This window comes from Melospiza melodia, unplaced genomic scaffold, assembly GCF_035770615.1.
Source record: "Melospiza melodia melodia isolate bMelMel2 unplaced genomic scaffold, bMelMel2.pri scaffold_18, whole genome shotgun sequence".
NCBI classification, from domain to species: domain Eukaryota; kingdom Metazoa; phylum Chordata; class Aves; order Passeriformes; family Passerellidae; genus Melospiza; species Melospiza melodia.
The window spans coordinates 4108467-4124827 of NW_026948525.1; the positions used below are offsets into that span (position 1 = coordinate 4108467).

The 16361-nt window shown below is 53.1% G+C and overlaps 1 pseudogene; it reads right to left on the reverse strand.

The window, feature by feature from the left end:
• The window catches only part of LOC134433334 (serine/threonine-protein kinase pim-1-like), a 95597-nt pseudogene extending 80633 nt beyond the window's left edge, over nt 1-14964 (reverse strand).
• Between the last annotated feature and the right edge of the window lie 1397 nt (nt 14965-16361).

Genomic DNA, 16361 nt, shown 5'->3' on the forward strand with positions numbered 1-16361 from the left:
CTGCCTGGTCTGTGCCAAGCAGGACAGACAAGCCCTGACTCCCATCCCCCAAAAAACTCTCTCAAGGAGACATTTAAAAGGAATTACAATTGTTTGTGTACTCTGAGTTGGATGTACTGGAGAAATACCAACAGGAGATTCTCAGGAGCTCAAAACAAAGTCATTTTTGGCATCTTTAGAAAGTCAGAGAAACCTTGGCAAAATGTTTAATATGACATTGTAGGGGTTTTGGTTTTTTAATTTAGGATTTTTCTAATTTTGACATTTTTTAATTAATATATTTATGAGGGTGGGTTTTAGTGTCAGTTAATAATTTATGAATTTATTTTGTTGAGAGATAGGATTAGGAGAACAGTAAAGTAAGTCTAAAATTTTAAAAGGGTATAAAGAAAATTTTATTAAAAGTAACTAAAAGAAAAAAAGTGGGAAGTATTAAAATAAACATTGTAGAGTCCTTTTCTTCCTTTACAACTTTTTCTTTTTACTGACAATGTAAAGAAACAAAACTTAAAATTTCTAGTTAGTTTGCTATTTCTAGAATAGTCTTTTTCCAGCTTGTTAAGGTTATGGAGATTTTTTTACAAGAGGAAAAAATAGATTTTTTTGTTGTTCTTATTTTTGTCATGGATAACCGTTGTCTGGGTAACTTTGTTATTGTGTAGTTGCTTTTATTGCTACAAGCTTTTTTACACCTTGTTGATGGGCCATGTAAACTTATGGGGTATTTTTTTAAAGATGAGTTCTTCAAAGGTAAAAGTTTTTATTATTTCCTTATTAAATTATATTTATCTCTGGGAATAGTGATCTTCTCTTGGGGGTACTGGATTACTTTTTTTTTCTGCCTGAACTTTTTATGAAATCATAGTTATTTTATCATTTGTTCATTTTAATATGGAGGTTTTTGTTTGATATTATTTGGAATAATTTTTTTAAGTTTAATGTGTTACAAAGAAAAGGAGTTTTTTTGATTATAGTTTATAAGAGGATTTTAGTTGTAAGACTAAGGTATTTTTTCTTCTTTTTGATTGGGTATTTAATTTGTTCTTTGCTGACTTTGATGGTGTAATGGTTTCTTTTAAATGTTTGTATTTTGTTTTTTTCTTTTACTTGAGAGAGGATTGAAGTTTTGAAAGGGTTTACACCTGATCTGCTGGTAACTTGCAGTGGAAGTTGTGGTTGGATTGTATTAGGACTGGTTTTCTGGCTGCTTTTTGTGGTTTTTTGTGTTTAAGTTTTTAGTTGTAGGGTTATTTTGTATGGGTTGTAGGTTGTAGGGGTTTTGGTGTTAGTTGTGTTGGCGGGAGGGGACTTGATGGTAAGATTTTAATGTTGTGTGGCTGGCTTTGTTCTGGTTGGGTTTTGTAGCCTCTTTTGTTTTCCTGTTTGGTAGTTGTTGGGGTTTGGTTTGGTTAGAATGGGGCCAATGGAGGGGAGCAGCCTGGGGAGGGGGGAAGGGGCTGAGCCCACAGCAGGGTTGCTTGGTTTGGTTTGGTTTGGTTTGGTTTGCTTTGCTTTGCTTTGCTTTGCTTTGCTTTGCTTTGCTTTGGTTGAGATGGGGGCCAGGGCCAGGGCTTGCTGCTTCTTTGTTGACTGGAAAAGAAAGAGGAGGTTCCTGGGATTTTTTGTCTTTAACATTTGTGTTTAACAGAGGCGTGTTCAGTATCTTCGTGGTTTAACAGATTGTCAGTTACACAAAAAGTTTTGTATTACTTTTTAAAATTCTTCTCCTGTCAAAATATGACAGATAATCAGTCAAAAAAAACCACTTCTGAAAGCATTGACTTGGCCCATTCAACTTCACAAACTCTAAGCCTGTTCAATTTTAAGTTTCTCAACATTTGCAGGAGCACAGAAACAGAAGAAGACACAAAAAGAGAGAAAGGCAAAAAAGATCCAGAGAAGCACATACACAGGTACCAGCTCCTGGATTCCAGCACTAAGATGGAAATTACAAGAGGAGGTTGGGCCAAGATGTGTGCTTGCCTTGTGGTCAGCCTTCAATACCCCTTGGTCTTCCTGGGCCCTTCCCCCAGGTGGGACTTGGGCTCATTTGGTCCCTCAGGAGCTGGGCTGGGGCTGCAGAGGTGGCTGTGGAGCATTGCCTGTGCTGTGCCAGGGACTGGCAGCCACTGCTGGGCTGGCATAGAGGCTCTGGAAGGATTGGGGTTCCAGGGCAGGGCAAGGTTGGACCTGCCCCTTCCTCCCCTACACATGAAGTGTTTCAAGCCAACAATCTCCTCCAGTCTATCAGAACAGGGAATGTTGGAGGTGAAATCCCAATTCTGGCCATGGGTGCCTAGAGGTGCAGGACAGTTCTTTTCCATAGGAAGGAAAGCACAGAGCCTAATGTTTGAAAAGCAGGTGAGAGACTGACTAGGCCAAGGCCAGCCAGACTTGTCAGGAATGGCAGATTTTGTCTGGGAGCAGTCTTTGGATTATGGGAATTTTGGAGGTGGAAGCCCAGTCTTGGCCATAGGCACCTGGAGAAGCAGGACAGTTCTTTTCCATGGGAAGGAAAGCATGGAGCCTTCCCCAGTGGTTTGAGGAGAGACGGGAAGTGACCCTTGTGCAACCACTGCAAGACAGACTTCTGGCAATATTCCTATCGGAACAATCACTGGATATAAGGAAATTAGGAGGTGAAATCCCAATTCTGGTCATGGGTGCTTGGAGGAGGAGAGATCATTTCCATAGGAAGGAAAACATGGAGCCCCAGTGTTTCAGCAGCAGAAGAGAAGAGACCCTCAACATGCTAAGGTCAGCTGGACCAGTCAGATGGTCCCTGGGAGGCCAAACCAGCCAGAGCTGTTCTGTGTTCCCTTGCTTTTATGGGGCCCCACAGTGCCATAATGGTGACTTGTTTCCAAGGGGTCCAGCAGTGTCACAATAGTCCCTAGGTTTCATAAGGCCCTGCAGTATCACAATGGTCTCCATGATTCCATGAGTCCCCTCAGTGTCACAATGGCTCCCTGGTTCCATGAGGCTGTGAAGTGTCTTAATGGTCTCCCCATGGTTTCATGAGGCCCTGCAATGTCATAATGGACCTTTGGCTCCATGGAGTCTCGCAGTGTCACAATGGCCCCTTGGTCCCATGACACCCCAAAGTGTCACAATGGTCTCCATGGTGCCATGAGGCCCCACAGTGTCACAATGGACCCTTGGTTTGATGGGGCCACACCGTGTCACAATGATCTCTACACTCCATGGAGCCACACAGTGTCAGTACAGTCCCCTTGGTTCCATGAGGCCCAGCAATGTCACAGTGCACTCCATGATTCCATGAGGCCCTACAGTGTCACAATGGTCCCTTGGTCTCACAGGGCCCCAGTGTCACAATGCTCCCTTGGTTCCATGGGCCCTGTGCTGCTGCATTCCCCCCTCCCCTTCTCAGGCCGCCCTGCCAGCTGAGAAATGCTCCTTGGGCCTTTGCCTTGGCCAACAGCCCCTGGGCTCAGCTCCTCTGCAGCTCATCACAAACACTGTCTGCTCCAGGCACTGCTGCTGCCCAACCAGCTCCTGCTTTCTGTAGGAACAGCTCTGGGAACTGTTTTGGTTCCCTCAGTGGCACAACATCCCTGTTCTCACAATGCCAAAGAAAGCTGTTGATGCCAAGTGCGGCCAGGATGAACCATTGCTGGGACTGAAGCCCCTCTCCTGGGGCCCTGCAAACAGCGCTCCAAAAGAAGCCCTTGGAGCTCTCCTGGGCCAGTGACTCCCTCTGAGTGGGGCCTCTCCCAGCCGGGAACTCTCCCGTTTGCTGCACTCAGGGGTCCTGAACAACGACGGAGCCTGGGCCGATCCCCCCACTCCTCCAGGCTCAACCCTTCACCCTCTGGGGAGATGCCAAAGGATCCACAGGGAGCATTCCCTGCCCTCAGGGGAATTGCTCACAGCTTCCTTGCACTGACTCTTTGTGTCTGTGTGCACACAGGAGTGCCTGTGCTGGGGAAATGTAGCAGAAATGCTGCTCTCTGCGGGGTTGGAGTGCCTTGGATAGCTGAGTCAGTCAGATATCCAGATATCAGTAAGTAAGGTTAAGTCACAAGTTCTAAGCTAAATTAAATGCTGCTAAGAGTTGTTCTTTTGCTAAATTGTTACATTTATTTAAGTTATTGGTTAAGTTAAATATTGTTAAGTGTTATTCCTCTGTTAAATTGCTAAGACATAGGTTATAAGTAATGTTAAAAAGTGTTAAGTGCTGTTGTTTTGCTAAACTTTGATGTTTAAGGTATTGGTCACATTTAAGGTGTAATTTAAGTCCTGTTAAGTGTGAGGCCTGTTAAGCCTTTAGGCCATATTCCTTTTATCCTTACCCTCACTTGTGTCACACACACACACAGGGACATTTCTCAGTTAATTTCTGGGTTGATTCCCTGGATTCTGTTTGGTTTTGTTGTTGCTTTGTTTCCTTGGTGTGCCTGAAGTGTCCAGTCAGGAGCAGAGGGACTCTTGCCAAGGAACTTTGTGCTGCTGTCCCTTAATATTAAATCTGGTTTTTTTGATCCCTTGCCAGGGATTTTTTCAGCGCTCTCAAGCCCTCGTTCGTAGCAGGGTGAAGGAGCCCTGGCCCGGGCTCTGGCCCTGGGGAACATGGGGACGCTGCCGGGGGGTCCCTATCCCCTGTCCCACCCCCAGGGCCCCAGTCCCCTGTCCCCGTGTCAGGCTCTGGGGTCGATCTTGTGGAACATCCTCTGGGGGAGGCTGCGGGGCTGGGGGCGGGGGGACCCGGGGGACCCTGCTGTGCATGAGCAGCGTTGGACTGCTCTGGAGGGAGCTGTGAGGGGAGCCGGGGATGAGTGACCTCCCCAGTGACCTCACACAGCCCCTGTGATGTCACACACCCACCTGTGATGTCACACTGCCCCTGTGATGTTACACAGCTGCCTCTGTGATGTCACACGGCCCCTGGGATGTCACACTGCCCCTGGGATGTCACAGGGCCAACTCTATGTCACCCTGTGATTTCATACAGCAATGCTGTGACATCACAGAAGACTGATATTGCAAAGTCACCCTGTGATGTCACAATCTGTTCTGTGATGTCATAGCCTCCTCTATGATGTTACACAGCCACCAGGTGATGTCACAACCCACTCTCTGATGCCTCAGAGCAACCCTCTATGATGGCACACTCTGCTCTATGGCCTCACACCCTGCTCTGTGATGTCACCACCACCTCTGTGATGTCACAGAACCCTCAAGAACCCACAAGAACTCAGTTCCATTGAAACACTGAAGTTTCTTGTACTTTGAAGAGATCTCTGTCAGGGACACGACTGAGGAAGTGTCCTCAGGCCCCAGGCAGAGCAGAGAACTGGAGGCAGTGATGACAGGTGGGGACAAAGAGAAGCCAAGTCTTGGTGCCCTGGGCCACAGCAGCAGGGTCTGTGCCGCCAAGGGCTGTGAGGAGACACCTTGTCCTGAGGCCTGGGGCACAGCCCCAGCCAGGCTGGAAACTGTCAGCCCCTTGTCCTGCCCTCAGCATCCCCCCCCTAGCCCACATCCCAGGGGCCTCAATTAATGCTTTGAGACACTCAATGTGTTGAAAGTACTTTGGATTTTCCTTCCCACACTGAGTGTCTGAGAGGTTTCTGTGCCATCCTGGCCACCAATTCTCTCCTCCAAGGAGTCCATGAGGAGCCTGTGTTGGAGAGGGACCTCAGTGGGAGCCATGAATGCCTGGAGACACTTGGGGTGTTTCCTCTGCCTTTGACTCCTGGCAAGGTTTGTGCAATCTCCTCCCAGGCCCTGATGTTCAAGGGCTCACTCCAAATGCACAGTGAGGCTCATGAGGATCAAGCAAGTCCTGAAAAACCCTGGCTCTGCCTTGATTTCCCTCTGCTCCAGTGTAGTTGATTAGGAGCTTTTCCTTTTAGAGTTATGGGGAAATAGTTCAAAGAGCTTCCAGGAAATATGTTGTCCTATTTTAAAGGGTGTCTTTTATTGCTGTTCTTATTACACAAGAGATGATTGCAGCATTCAGTGACTGATATTGTTGCAGGGACTCTCCTAAGGAGGTCTGGCCTGCTCAGAGAAGCGGTGCCTTGAGCTCTGAGCCAGTCTGGACAACCTTGCTCCACATTCCTCAAGCCCATCGTGTCTGTCCTCACTCCCCTGGGACCTGCTTTGCTTGAAGAACTGGCTGCACACAGCCAAAGAGGGATTTTCCTTCTTTGATTTTTGAAGCAATCTAAAACTCCTGAGTTTCCCCACTGCAAACAGACATCATCCTTAAGTGTGTGCCAAGCCCAAGGTGCCACCCAGAACACTCCAGACCTGTCCCGGGCCAACTGTGAGGGTGCATCATCATCCCAACATGCAGTGGTGCCATTGCAAGGGACTGTTGCCATGGACACTGCCAATGCCGTATCTGGGTGCCATGGCAACCCCCATCAGTTCAGGTTTCTTTGGAAACCAGCCCAAGGAGCCATTTCTGCAGCCAGGTTCCATGGCCACTTGCCTGCAGAGCTGTTGCTGCCCTCGACTGCCATGGCAACCCTCAGGACAAAGCAGTGCCTGGGCTGTTCCAGGTACAATTGCAGTGACACTCGTTGGTGCCACCAGGTGCCATGGCAACGGCCATGGGGACCCGGTCCTTGGTTTGGTGCCATGGCAACCAATGCCCGGAGTTGTTGTGGTGGCTGGTGGCCATGGAAAGCTGCCCTGGCCCTTGCTCAGGGCTGGTGTCAGTGCCTAGAGCCAGAGGGGATCCCTTGCTGGGGGCTGTGCCATGGCCACCTGCCCTGTGCCGCACTGGCCGCTCTGGCACCAGGAACCAGCAGCCACCGGCACTGCCAGGGCCAAAGGCCAGGTCAGCCAGACAGAAAGGGGCAGGGCTGGGCACTGTTTCCATGGCAACCGGCACTGGGGGGACACCTGGGTCACCTGGCCTGGCAGTTGCCATGGAAACCCCCGGCAGGGACTGAGGGCACAGCCCCTGGCACTGAGACACTGCTGGGCCAGGTGCTGACCACAGCGCTGAGCACGCAGAGATGGTTTTGTTCTTGCTGAGCTGCAGCACAGCCAAGGCCTGTCCTGCCCCTCGTCCAGCCACGCTGGGGAGGGGCTGGGGCTGTGGGGGAGCTGGGCAGGGGACACAGCCAGGACAGGGGACCCCAACTGAGCCCGGCCATAGCCCAGAGCAGAGCACATCATGCACAGGGTATGAAGGGGGGAACAAGGAGGAAGGGGGGAATTTTGGAGTGAGGGCTTTTGCCTTCCCAGGGAACACTTAGGCAAGAGGGGGCCCTGTTTCACCAGTGGGCAGGGTCACTACCAAAGACACAGACACCAACTTAAGGCATTGTGTCATTTATATCATGCACAGCTGCAGAGATTTACAAAAGGACAAGCTCAGCAAAGCACATCATCATTAGCAAAGAATTACAAAAGAAGCTCAGCAATCCATCATAACTCATTATTACATTTTGATGACCAATCCCTTGGTCAAACACTAGAGGTGTTTGTGGCAGACAAAGATTCTGGCTGACTATCAAGGTACACCTTACAGACATCAGTAGTACTTTAGTGACACCATTCTTCATTCGTTTTTCTCAATGTAGTTCCAATTAGGAACAAGAATCCTGTTGTCCATGGAGCTGGCACCTTTTTAATTCCGGAATAATGCCTCCAGGCTCTTTGCTGTTCAGCTTTCCCATGCTGTCTGTGGCTAACAAGGCTTGGGGGGCCCTTTCCCCTCTGGCTGGAAGGGGCCAGGTCCCAGTCCCTGAGGGGCACCCAGGCTCCTGGATGGAATTCCTGTGCAAGTCCCCCAGTGTCACAGCAGCCTTCCCATGGAGCCCCGTGGATCAGAGCATGTTCCAAAGGGGCCCTTGGGGCAAACAGGGAGATCTGGTCTGGCAGGATGTGTAAAACAATCTCCTGGCAGATCTACTTGTTCTCACACAGAATCCTTGGCTGCAGGGACACATTCCCATTGTTCCTGCCCAGGGTTCAGGACTCAGAGTTGTCTTTCCTAGGAGCTGCTCCTTCAGCTGCCTCGGGAGGGCCATTTGGCCTCCGGACCCACACTCTGGCTCCATTATTAGGGCTGCTGCATCTAAACCCTTTTGTCTCCACAAATGTTGGTGACTGGAGCTGGATCTCATTTTTTCACAATCGTTCTCAAAATTCCAATATCAATAATTGTGCTACCCTGTCATGGGGTTGAATAATCCAATCTTGTTCATTATAGTTTGACAGAATTACTGTAATTTCTCCTGGATATTCTGCATCGATTCCTCCTGCCATGACAGGAACACTTTGCAAGGCCAAGCTGCAAGGGAGCAGTTACCAAAGCAAAGTGTCCTGGAGGAATCTGAATTCCAGTTTCAGAACTGATAGCTCTCATTTGCTTTGAATTTATCCTAATGAATTCCAATGCATGAAGGCCCAGCCCTGCAGCCTCTGGGCTGGCCCTGCCAGGGGCCATCACAGCTAGAACAATTTCCCAGGCAGCCAAAGTCTCACTGCCCATGGTTGGATTTGCAAATTGGGGGCAGCCGTGCACAGCCAGGGGGTGTCCATTTCCCCAGTGGGCCATTGTGAAGAGCATGGAGCACATCTGGGAGATGGGTTCTCCATGGGCAAAGTTTCCCATCTCCTCATTTTACCAACTGTTCTTTTAACAACCCCTTCACCCACACAGCCAATCCTGCAGCTTGTGGATAGTGTGGTACATGAAAAACCCTGCAGGCAAAATCACTGTATTTTTCACAGGAACAGACAAAGCACTCTGCATCACAGTATCAGCACATCCTGTAAAAATCGCCAATTTCATCTCTTTCTCCTTTTTCATTGTATACAATCTCACAAAGTTGACCACTGACATTAGGGTCCTGAACAATTCTGTTCTGTAGGGTATTTAGTGTTACATCCCTGAGCAGCCAAAGATACCAAATTAGTATTGTCAGCATATCACATTATTATTGTCAATATTTCACATTATTCTTATTTTACATGTACATATTGATATAGAAATGTAGATATAGATATGTAGATATAGAAATAGACATATATAAAAATCTATAAATATAAACATGAAGGTCTTATTATCCTATAAATACGTATATACTTATTTATTATATTGATATTTCACTTGCACAAGTGCATCTGAGCTCAAGATTAAAACCTTCTTCTGTTGCTCCATGTGGGAGCATTCCAACAATAATTGCTCCTCCTGAAGGTGCTGTTTCCTATGTGCTCTCAGCAAATCCAGCTTTGTCTGCCCAAACTCACAAGGTCTTTTCCTTTTCCATATGCAATTTTTGGATGCATTTGAAGACATCCAGGGGTGCAGCTTCTTTTACCCGATTGCCCCACTGCTTCCATGGGGCTCCGACCTCAGCTCACTCCAGAGCCAGGGAACTCCAGGGAAGGGCTTCCCAGCTGGGAATTTCTGATGGCACTGATTCCTCACATTTACATTGAACAAGTGAAATTTTGTTGGCATCTGGCCAGACTGTGCCAGTTTTGTTTTGCCAGTGGGCAGGGTCAGCACCAAAGACACAGACACCAGCTGAATGAATCAGTGTCATTTCCTGCAGTTCAGAGCAGCAAAGAATCACAAAAGGAGCAGCTCAGCAATGCACCCAACCATCCCCACCAAAGATTGCCTGCAGTGATTAAGAAAGATCCAGCAGCATTTACCCTCAGCCTTTACCATCCCCACCAAAGATTGCCTGCAGTGATTAAGAAAGATCCAGCAGCATTTACCCTCAGCCTTTACCATCCCCCAGACCCACACAGCAGCTGGGGAAGCTGTCACAGCCAAGGGCTGCAGAGCCACTCCTGGGCACTCGGAATTCCTGCAGGTGCCTCCAGCCCCAGGTGAGGCTCCAACCCCGCTGGGTGAGGGCCCAGTTCTGACAGTGCTGAATGAACAAACTGACAGCACTGCTAGTGTGGCAACATCTGCTTTCATCCTCCCCTTGGGTCCCTCCCAAAGCCTGGCCAGGGCCCCAGGAGGAACCAAGGGAGGTGACTTTGACCATTCAGCCCCAAACAGGGCCAGATGTCAGATTTCATGGCCTTGTCTGGCTTCTAAATACACAAAGGTCAATACATGTCCCACTAATGAGTGGCTACATCTATTACAGGGCCTAATAACCATGCATATTTCATCAGGGAGCAGATACAAAGATAACGTTTGCTTGGAAGGTTCATCCAGAGGCCACCTTTGGCTCAGGGCCTGCTGTCCAGGCCTCACTCAGGGCTGGTGTCCAGGCCTTGGCACTTCAGGGACGTGGTTTAGTGCTGGGCTTGGCACTGCTGGGTGAGCGGCTGCACTGGCTGAGCTCAGAGGGCTTTTCCAACGGAAAGGATTTTGTGATTCCATGATTCTATCAACTGCATTCAGCTGGGGCTATTTTAGCAGCATTCCTTTGCTCCAAAAGTTCCCTCTTGCCCAGCTCCTGTGGCCTGAGGCTTCAGCTCCTTCAGCTCCGGGTGCTGAGCTGCTCATGCTGAACGAGATGACTTGGAGAGAAGAACACAGTCCATGCAATTCCTTCTGGGACACGGAGAGAGGAGGCTGTGCAAACAGGAGCATTGTTTGCTGTGGCCTCCTCTCTGCCCTTCACGCCTTTCAGCGCTTTGAACCAGCCAAGAGCTTTCTCCAAGAGTGCAATGGAGCAGCTGCTCCTGCTCCCAGGCCTGGCTCTCTCCAGTCTCTGCCCTTGCCTGGTTCTGTCCCTCTTGCTGTGCCCTCCGTTCCCCCAGGGCTCGCCGGCTGCTGCCCAGGACTGTGGCACTGGCACAGATCCAGTGCTCCAGACCCTCCTTTCTGTGCCCTTGCAGCTGCCTGGGCACAGCAGCCTTTTCCATATGGAAGCTCCCCATGCACAGGGAGTTCCCAGCTCCGTTCCTTGCACAGCCTCCAGGAGCCCAGGGCTGCCATCTCCAGTCCCTGCTGCCACTGGGGGCTCCCAGGTGCCTCAGGCTGCTGTGACACTGCTGCACACGGGAGGGAAGAGGGGCAGGGGCTGTGCTCAAAGTCAGCTCCATCTGCTGCTGCTGCTGCTGTGGGGTCATTTGTGCAGCCCTGGCCCAGAGTCAGGGATCAGATCCTGCCAGTCTCTTCCAGCCCTGGCTGCTCAGAGTTTGGGCCTTGGAGCCTCAGGTGGCCAAAGGCAGCTGCTGCTGGTCCCTCTGTGTGCCCGTGTTCAGCAGTGCTGCTCCATCAGTCTGTGCCCAGCAACGGGGAAAAGCCTCAGCCCTGCAGGGCCAGGAGCTGCCGGGCTCTGCCTGAGCAGCTCAGCCAGCAGGAAGGGAGCTGCTCCACACGGGAACCAGGAGCAAACGACACTCCTTTTATAGGACATGTTTTCTACTGAAAGGAAAAAGTAATCAAAAACTATATAAAATGTGAAAGATAAAAACAAAACCCAAGTGTGCAGTGAAAAATCTTCTCTAACTTTGAATTAAGAGGCAACTGATCTTTTGAAAGAAAACTCAGTTATTTACTTTGTAAATGTGCTGATGGCATGGATCCATCGTACTGACTTCAGCAGTCTTTTCAAAAAGTTTTTGGGGATTGTTTCCAATATTGTTATTTTAAATTGTGGTTGAGGCAAGGCTATGTGCCCTTCCAGCTCCAAGCAGGACTGGGAATGGAAACTCTGTCAAAGCCCAAATCCTTTAGAAGATGACCTTCCTTCTCAGCCTGGGAATGGGCTGCACATTCCCTTTGAAATTGTCAGGGATCTCTTAGAGTCACAAAGTCCGACTGACAGCTTTTTGCTCTGGTGTGGAAGTGCAGAAGGGTAATTCTCCATCCACCAGCTCCAGACTGCACTGCCTCAGGAGCACGGCCCACTCGCCAGCTTTGGCCCACTCATGGCACTTTTAGAGGAGGAAGAAAGTGCAATTGCACAATTCCAGCCAATCAAGAAGGAAGAGTGGGACAGACAAAACACCCTGTGCAGATCCAGGCATTCAGCTGGGACTGTGGAGATTTTGGGTCCTTGCCAGTTGGATGTGTGTCCCCAGCTGCAATCTCTGGGCCTGCAGCAGAGTCTCACTCACCTGCCAAAGCAGAAAGCTCAGGCACTGTGCTCGCAAGGGGCTCGTCTGTTGCAGAGCTGTCAGAGCAATGTGAGGGCAGAGCCAGCCCAGCTGGGCCCAGGGCTGAGCCCAGCAGAGCCCTGGCAGAGCCCAGAGCAGCCTCAGCACCCGCAGAGCCTGGCTGCAAGGAGAGAAAGCAGAAACCGCCCGTCAGCTGAGGGCTCCTGTGCCCTTGTGCCAAGGCCTGCGGTGCCCAGGCCATGCTGACTGTGCCCAGAGCTGTGCCCAGGGCTGCCCATCCCTGCTGCCTTTGGCAGCAGAGCAGGAGGGCAGGACATGTGCCCAGCCTGCAGCCAGCCACGGCACATCCAGCCCTCAGCAGCTGCCCAGAGTCAAAAAGCAGCTGGGCAACTGACTGAAGAATTAATTGCATCTGCCCCAGCTAAGGCGGAACCTTTGGTGCCCAGCTGTGCCATGCCCAGATCTGGGAGCAACCCCCTGCCTGTGGACTCACCTGCAAATTGGACCTGGAGCCTGGCTTTGAAGAAGGTGCCAGAATCCAAGTCCATCATCTTCAGCTGGCCAGGCCAAGGAAGAGATTGTCATCCTTGAGGTTGTCCTTGGTGTCTCCAGCACCAGCCCCACTTGGAACAGCTTCTCCAGGGGCTCCTTCTCCTTCCCTGGGGTCAGACCAGGCTTTCAGGGCTCTGCCCAGGGCCCCAGCCATCCATGAACCATACAAACAAAACCGTGGGGATGGTGGCCACCAGTGCTTGTCACACTGGGTCTCCAGCTCAGCTCCAGCCCAAGAGCTGCATGTTCCCTTCTGCTGACCCCTGCTCAGAGCTACAGGCAGGACAAAACCAGCCTGGTTTGCTTTGCCACTGATTGCCAAGAGATGCGTGGTGCTGGTACCTGCCAGGCCCCTGGATCCAACTGTGCACGTTGATTTCTTCAGTCTTCTAGGGCAGGGAAACACCCTTCACCCAAGGATGACAGAAAAGCTCTTCTAAGGATGGCCTGTCCGAGGGTTGCATGGACAAACACCTCTTAATAACATCTTGGCACTCTGGGGAGAGAAACCAGAAATCACCAGTCAGTTGGAGAAGTTGCCCTCCTGTTCCCATGCCCAGGTCATGCTGGGTGTGACCAGAGCTGGGCCTAAACTTCCCCATGGATGCTCTGTTTGAAGGACAGCAGGAGAGCAGGACATGTGCCTGCTCAGCAGCTGCCAGAGTGGTTTGCCCATGAGCCTGCTGCTGTCTCCCAGCACTGGCATTGCCCCCGTGCCCAGAGATGAGGATCCACCTTGAGAGAGCCATCGTGGGAACAAGATCCGCCCCCGGATGATCTCCTGGCCCCTCCTGAACGGGTGCTTCCCCATGACCAGGTGGCACAGCAGGAGGCCCAGGGACCAGATCGTGGCTGCCTCGCCGTGGTAGCGTTGGTGCTGGATCCACTCTGGTGGGCTGTAGGACAGGGTTCCTGTGGAACACAGACACAGCTCAGCAGGGGGATGCTGCTGCTCCCAGAGCCCGGCCCCAGCATCCCTGGGCATGTGGGGGCTGCCCCAGAGGCACACGGGGTGAGTGCTGCCCTCTCGCCAGCACCTGGGACTTGTGCACAAACTCGCGGCTGGAAAAGAAGCCACTGGTGCTGGAAGAGGGCAGCAGAATCCCTGGGAAAGCCCAACCATGACACACAAACGAAAAACCCACCCAGTAGTGGAGAAAACCCACTCTCCTCCCCACCTGCACGGCCCCCAAAAATGTTAATAAGCCAAGGCGGACAAGGAGAGCGGAGCAGTCCAGCCCTTCCTCGCCTGCACACCAAACCATCTGGGGCACGCGGTCAGGCCTCCCTCTCTGCTGCCCCCATGGGGGTTTGTGTTGGGCTGGCTGCCCCAGCTCCAGCCCCAGCCCAGGGCACAGTGGGTGCTGAAGGCTGTCAGCAGGGCTGGGAGCTGGCCGCCCTCACACCCCACCCAAATCAACTCGGCTCTAGCATCAATCCCATCCCGGCTGCAATAGGGGGAAGCCCCAGTGCTGCACCCAGGCTGGGCCACGAGATGCCCAGGAGCATCCCCTGCGAGGGCTCACCTGCAAATTGGGTGTAGGCTGTGTCTTGGAGGAAGGCGCCACAGCCAAAGTCAATCAGTTTCAGCTGCCCGCTGGCCAGGTCGACCAGGACATTTTCGGGCTTGATGTCCCGGTGCAGGACCCCGCAGCTGGTGCAGTGCCGCACGGCCTCCAGCACCTGGCGGAACAGCCCCCGCGCCTCCTCCTCCGGCAGGAACCCCCGCTCCGCCAGGAAACCCGAGAGCTCCTGGCACCGCTCCGGACGCTCCAGCACCAGCAGGAAGCTGTCGGGGAGCTCAAGCCACTCCAGGAGCTGAATGACACCGCCACAGCCACAGGACACCTTGGCCAGCAGCACGATCTCCAGGGGTGCGCTGGTGCCGTCGGGCTGCGGGAGGAGCACGACGCCGTCAGTGGGGCCGAGGCTGTGCCAGGGCTCTGGGAGCCCTCAGCCAACCCGGGATGCTCTGCATGCCCCGCTCAGCCCACGCCCGCTCTCCCAGCAGGGCTCACGGCGGCTCCCACCGTGCCGGGCCCCGACTCCTCGCCGCCCGGCACGGCCCGGCTGCTGCCGCTGGCCCCGCTCACTCACCAGCTCGCCCCAGTGCCGGATGCGATCCCTCGGCACGCGTTTGATGGCCACCTGCGAGCGAGGGAGAGCAGCGGGCTGAGCTCGCCGCCCGTTCTACCGTGCCCCGACCTTCTCCTCCTCCTCCCTCCTCCTCCGCCCCCTCCGCCTGCGCCTGCCACCGGCCCCGCCGCTCACCGGGGCGCCGTCCGAGAGCCGCGTGGCTGCGAAGACGCTGCCGAAGCCGCCGCGTCCCAGCAGCGATCCCAGCCGGTACCGCTCCTGCAGGGCCTCCTGCGCTTCCCCTGCGGGCGGGACGCGGCTGTCAGCGCTCGGCCCGGGGCCAGCAACGACCCCCGAGCGCCCCTCACCCGCCCTGGGCCCGGCATCCCCACCCGCCCCGGGCCCCGGCGGCTTGGGGCCGGAGGCCGCGCTGCCGAGCGGCGGAGCTCGGTCCGGGGAAGCCGCAGCGGAAGCGGCGGGAGCGGCCGCGACGCGTGTGTCCTCCGCAGGCCCCGGGAGGAGCCGGGGCCGGGGCCGGGGTCGGGACTGGAGCCTGCGTCGGGTCCGGGGCCGGGGCCGGGCTCGGGCCAGGCGGAGCCGAAGGGCGGCGATGCCGCCCCCACACCAGGCACTGATGCCCGCCCAGCAGCGCCACCGCCAGTACGGCCAGAGCCAGGCGGAGGCGAGACCGCGGTGAGACGGCCGGGGCCGGGCTCGGGGCAGCCCCGCCCGGGGCCGGGGGCGGGCCGGGGGCATGGCCCGGCCCGGCAGGGGAGAGGGAGGCGGGGAGAGGAGAGGGACGCCGGGCAAGGGACCCCGAGAGAAGGGTGCCCGACAGCGGGAAAGGGAGAGAAAAATAAAGAAAAAGAGAAAGAAAGAGAGAAAGAGTGTTCGAAAGTATCTGTTTGCTGCTGCTGCCACTGCTGCCGCCGCTGCTGCTGCCGCTGCTGCAACTGAGGCACCGGGGCCGTTCGTCCCCGTGTCCGTTCCCCGCTCGCCCCACGAGCCCCACGTTCGAGCCCCGCGCGCCCCGGGGACAGCCCCTCCGTCTGCCCAAACACGGGAACTTTGCAGCGCTGAGCCCGGATGCAGAGCCCTGACTCCTGCGCACTGGCACAGCGATCCCCTCGCTCGCTGCTGTGCATTGTCCTTGCTGAGGGGCAAACACTGTCGGGCCACCTTCCCTTAGGGTAGGATTCCGAACTGACCCCAGCACTGCACGTACACCTCCAGCGTTACTTTCCTGTAAAAACAGAGGAAGGAAAACTCTGTTTGGCTCATGATATTTTACAGTGTCTAAAAATCTCTAAGTCACCGATCTTAGAGGTGAGGTGCATCTGGAATTACTGGGATGGAGAAGTAGTGCAACATGGAAAAGGGGAGCACAGAAATTAATAGAGGAAAACATCATGGATTGTTTCTTTCATTTTCATTTCACATTTGGAAAGCTGTTTGAGTTTTCCAGGAATCTTCTCTTGTCTGCTCTTCCCAAAAATCTCTCATGGAGAACAAGGTCAAGCTTCTGTCACAAGATTTGCTACCAGGAAATTATGCCACTGGTGCAGTTTTCATTGTGACTGTTTGTGTTGCTTTAGGGCAAATTTTGGGAGGAAACCTCCAAAATGGGTCCGTCTAGAAAGCAAGGTCAAGCGGCCCCTCCCCCTACTAGTTCAGGAAAAACTTCCCTTGAGAAAAGTGAAAAAACCCCA